This window comes from Peromyscus maniculatus, chromosome 15 (genome assembly GCF_049852395.1).
Source record: "Peromyscus maniculatus bairdii isolate BWxNUB_F1_BW_parent chromosome 15, HU_Pman_BW_mat_3.1, whole genome shotgun sequence".
NCBI classification, from domain to species: domain Eukaryota; kingdom Metazoa; phylum Chordata; class Mammalia; order Rodentia; family Cricetidae; genus Peromyscus; species Peromyscus maniculatus.
The window spans coordinates 73,413,504-73,418,848 of record NC_134866.1 but is presented as its reverse complement, the minus strand read 5'-3'; the positions used below and the strand labels follow the sequence as shown (position 1 = coordinate 73,418,848).

General features: G+C 40.5%; 1 pseudogene across 1 annotated transcript; it reads left to right on the top strand.

Annotated features, from left to right (window-relative positions):
* The first annotated feature begins 1,001 nt into the window (after window positions 1-1,001).
* On the top strand, window positions 1,002-3,434 carry LOC143268703 (sentrin-specific protease 2 pseudogene; annotated as a pseudogene). Its single transcript, XR_013044814.1, has one exon. The product of XR_013044814.1 is annotated as a sentrin-specific protease 2 pseudogene (transcript).
* The last annotated feature ends 1,911 nt before the right edge of the window (window positions 3,435-5,345 follow it).

Sequence of the window (5,345 nt, the reverse complement as noted above, 5' to 3'; positions counted from 1 at the left end):
TGCATGCCAGAAACCCACCATAGTAGATAGTAACTCAAACATGCAGGCTGCTGCTAACTTGAGAGAGACAACTAGGAACTGTTTTTAGCTCTGTTTTAGAATCTTTTTCCTCAGGTTTTAGGTGTAAACTCTTGCCAACCCATTGGGCACCATTTGTTGCTGGAGAGTTTTCTCTCCAGGTCCTGCCAATCCCCGGCAGTCTGACAGACCATTTATAAAATAAACACACAGACACTTATATTACTTATAAACTGTATGGCCATGGCAGACTTCTTGTTATCTACGTCTTCTATCTTAAATTAACCCATTTCTAGTAATCTATAAGTTGCCACATGGCTTGTGGCTTACTGGTACCTTACATCTTGCTTGTCATGGCGGCGGCTGGCAGGTCTCTCTGCCTCAGCCTTCCACTTCCCCCAATTCTCTTCTCTTGTCCAGCATATAATTCCTGCCTGGCTACTGGCCAATCAGTGTTTTATTTATTGCCCAATCAAGCAACATATTTGACATACAGAACACCCCACAGCAGGTGATATCTGCACTTCGATCTGTCCTGGGTTCTCTATCTGGGGAGAGTAGACATGTGTGTTTCATTTCCTCATTAAAGTTTTGTCACACAACAGTAGCTACTGGGTTTTATAACTGTAAAATTCTATTTTTTTCTTTGTAATTAGTAAGCATATTGTGAAGAGCCATTTTGAAGGGCAATTATATTTTGTTTTCTATTATGTACCATGATGGACAATATTTCCTAAAAGATAAATGTACTAATCAGGACAAGCTACATAATGCTGAGATGATCTAGGTAATCCAGTGCTCTACAGAAGGGAACTGAGATATGTATGATTAGTTCATAACACTCTAACCCTGTCATCTAACTCCTGAACCCATTTGGCAGGGAGCAGGGCCACCACCCTCCAAAGAATGTTGATTTACATTCTTTCAGGTCACATCACAATCAGCTATGGAACCTTGAAGGCTGTTGGTAGGGCAACCTCCGAGTCTGGTATCACTTGTGAGGCTTGACTCTGACGTGTTAGCTGCATGGTTAAGGCCTGGTGTCTTATGGTGGCTAGGACAATCCATCTTATTTTGAAGTTCTGGGTCTTTAGCTGGTTACTGATCCCTTGTGGGACCCTTCTGAGGAAGTAATCCTTGAACTCCACGGGGTTTCCCACAGTGGACCCCAGTGAACTGCCAACATTTGATTATTTACCAATCAGTTCCTGTTGCCGGCTCAATTGGCTTCATACTCTGACTGACCCTGATGTCCAAAGACAACTCTTGTTTATAAAGAAAAGCTATTCTGAGCTCTTCATCATATAGACTGATAGGTTTCCAACCTTGAACCAGCTTGTAGATTATACCGGTACTGGAATAAGTAATTCTTCAGATATCAGCGTGATATACCCAGCCAGAGTCAGGTAGACGGTTGCATTCATTTAGAAATAGGAAGGCTATACCATCTGGTGAGCTGGCATCCAGCAAAGGCAAATCCAGAAGTGAGTCCATGTGGCAACCTAAACAGTGTGGGATGGAGATGAAACCTGAAGCTTCTGGGCAAGATCGAAAACGAAAATACTTGGATGAAGGTGGGACGGAGATCAAGTCTCAAACTTTAGGACAAGGTAAAAAACCAAAATGCCAGGATGAGGGTGCAACAGATTTGGAGTTTGAAGGGCCCAGGAAAACTCGGAAGAGGATACCTCAAGAACAGCAAAACCTAGAACTTCAAAGTCAACAACAATGCAAGGATGAGCTGTGGGAACCCCATCAAGAAACTCTAAGACAACTAAAGCCCCTAGAGTGGGCCACAGGTCCACAGAAGCAGACTGTAACTGGCAGAAAGTCTGGGGATGGTGGCAAGGGTCGCAAGAGGCCCTGTTGTGTCATAGAGGAATATGCTGAAAACCACCAAAGGCAAAAGTACCAAAGGTTACTGCAGCATCTTCCACCCAGTGATTGTATAAAATCTGGCCAACAGAGCGCTCACACAACCCTAGTGGACACCTTGAAGATCAAAGGTTGTGTGGAAGGGCACAGTCATGGATCCAGAACAACTCAGTGTGATCCTAAACAATCTACTGTTGTTGCCACAAAGGAATGTGTCTCACCAGACAAAAAAGTGAAGATGTGTACAGAGAACTCTTCTGATACACAGAAGAAAGATGCCATAAACCTTGAAGGAAGAAGGGGACACGACGTGGAGCCTGACTTGCTAAGAGCAGAGGCTCAAGTCTTCCTGCATAGTGGCAGCAGTAGGTCACTCCCCAACAACATGCCAGTAGTTATGGCAGAACAGGAAAAGGGGAGAGGAACGGATGAAATCTTGGATGTTACAGAGGACATGGAAAAGGAAATAAAAAATGCACTAGGTCCAGGACCCCAGGAGGAAATCTTAACTAGTGCATTCAAATTGCATATTACTCGAGGAGATATCCACACACTAAAGAATGGTGAGTGGCTCAATGATGAGGTCATCAATTTTTACATGAATCTTCTGGTTGAGAGAAATAACAAAAAAGGGTACCCAGCTCTTCACGTGTTCAGCACTTTCTTTTACCCTAAACTAAAGCACGGTGGCTACTGTTCTGTTAAACGATGGACTCGAGGAATAAAACTGTTTGAAAAAGAAATTATTCTCATACCTATCCACCAGAAGGTACATTGGAGCCTGATAGTAATTGACCTAAGAAAACAGAGTATCATATACCTCGATTCAATGGGACAGACAGGGCAGAGTATTTGTGAGACCATCTTTGAATATTTACAAAATGAGAGCAAAACTCGAAGGAACATTGAGCTGGACCCTTTGGAGTGGAAAAGATACAGTATGACATCAAAGGAGATTCCTCAACAACTCAATGGGAGTGACTGTGGAATTTTCACTTGTCAATATGCAGATTACATTTCCAGAGACCAACCACTTACCTTTTCTCAACAACACATGCCCATCTTTAGGAAGAGGATGGTGTGGGAAATCCTGCATAGTCACTTACTGTAACAACATCCACCTGGTTGCTATGGCACCCCTGCACTTTTCTATCGATGTTTCTATATACCTCAAACAAGATGGGTTGAAAAGATTTAAAACAGATACTGAGCTGCCTGACATGATGAAGCCCATTCTCTTCAATGTAGTCCTGACCTGGGGAGTCCTGCCCAATGCCATCTATAGGCTGCATGTAACTACTGCGAGCTTAGAAACCGCTGATCAACCCACACAAGAACACATGTTCAAACAACATTGTTTTAATGTTGGTTAGTTTATGAATTGTTATAATGTTTAATTTAGTTTATGAATTGTTTTAATGTTGGATTTATTTTATGAATTGTTTTAATGTTGGAATTAGTTTCTGAGTTGTTTTAATGTTGGATTTAGTTTATGAATTGTTTTAATGTTGGATTTAGTTTATGAATTTTTTTATATTCTTCCCCCACCAATGATTGTTTGTTTTCACTCACTCATTTGCAAACCTTGGCAGTTGTCATTTTCCAATATTCTCTAATTACCAACTCTATTTCTTGTTTGAACTGTTTATTCCTGAAAGGAATGCCCATTACAATGTCATTCCTGCTTAAGATCAGGAGGGACATCAACAAGAAGAGGCAGGAAGTGTTGACTAGCATTTCTAATGCTGGAGTTGTATGTGTTAAATTGAAGACGGAGGGTTTTTTTTTTTTAAATGTATTTTTTTTAAAGCTTGAAAATAGTACAAGAAAGACAATGAACTGCACAGACTGATGCTTTCCTGACCCATCATACTCTACCAAACTTGCATAGGATGCAGAACTGTTGAGAAAAGCATCATGCTTATTTAAAGATACATTCCCAGAATTAAGGAGACTTGCCTTAGTTTTGGGGAGTTGATTAGAAGTAACTATAATGGTAAATATCCATTATTATCCCAGGTCTCATTGAATCCAAACCTCAGCTTTGCTAGGGATGATTGAATTATTTGAAAAGTTTTGTTCAATTTAAAGTTACTTTTTTTTACTTAATTCATTAGATTAATATTGATGTATCCCATTCCCATTGTGGAAATGGGTCTTTAGAGTTGATATTGCTAATTATACAATAATCCATTTTACACGTGATAAATTGTATTTAACTTTTCTGTTCGTTATCTTACAGTTGTGCTTATGCAATTTTTATTTAATAAAGTTTAAAGTTGTTCAGAACATATTTTGCAAAAAAATGGATATTTTCTTGATATATACTACCTATTAAAGTATATAAAATGAATAGAAACTTTCTTAATAATAAAATAAAAATTTTTAAAAAGGATGGAAACCAGGCAGTGGTGGTACACACCTTGAATCCCAGCACTCAGGAGGCAGAGGCAGATGGATCTCTGTGAGTTCAGGCCTGATCTACAGAGTGAGTTCCAGGACAGTCAGGGCTACACAGAGAAACCCTATCTCTAAAAAACTAAAAAGAAAAAAAGAAAAAGAAAAAAAGAAGGATGGGACTTGTGACCTCCAAATGGAGGTTCTGGACTTGGTACTCTTCAAGGCTCAGGGCATGGTTGTTTTAATGGTCAAGGTGAAAACTGATCCTGCTAATGATCCTTTTGAAAGCAAGATTTTTACTAAAAAATATAAAACACTTAAAGAAATATACCAAAATAAGAGTATGGCTTAGTGCATTTTTTGGTCAAAAATGTAATAATGTAATCAACATCCAGATCATGAAAAACAGCATTGGCAGTGGCCCCAGAACCTCTTCAAAGGTTCTCAATACATCCCACCTAAGAAACCACTGTTCTGACCTCCAACCCCACAGACTATTTCTCCTAGTTTTAAACTTTATGGAAGTTCAGTGACTCAGTTATTGCTGTGTTGCTGTGAAGAAACACCATGACCAAGGCAACTTATTAAAAGAAAGCATTTCACTGGGGGTTTGCTTTCAGTTTGGGTAAGTCTATTTCCATCATGGTAGGAAGCATGGTGGCAGGAAGGCAGTCATGGTGCTGTTGCAGTAACTAAGAGCTTACATCCTGATCCGAAGGCAGCAGGCAGAGACACACCTCCTCCAATAAGGCCACACCTTGTGTGCCCAGCTGGGCGACCAGCTCCCACATTTTATGACAGGGAACTCTTGGGGAGAAAGGGATAGGAGTTATTAGATAGAAGGATAGAGGAAAGAGAAACATAGAAACACAGGATAGCCTCAGGAGGGCCTGGATCCTTATCCACTGGCTCCTCCTGTCCCTTCTAAAGGGCTATTTATAGGAATGCCAAGAGCTGGAGCAAAGACCTTCCCCTAGCTCAACCAGGTGTAGACTCTTCCAATCACCTAGTAACCATGCACATGGTCAAGCAACCCTCTAATGCAGCTCTGC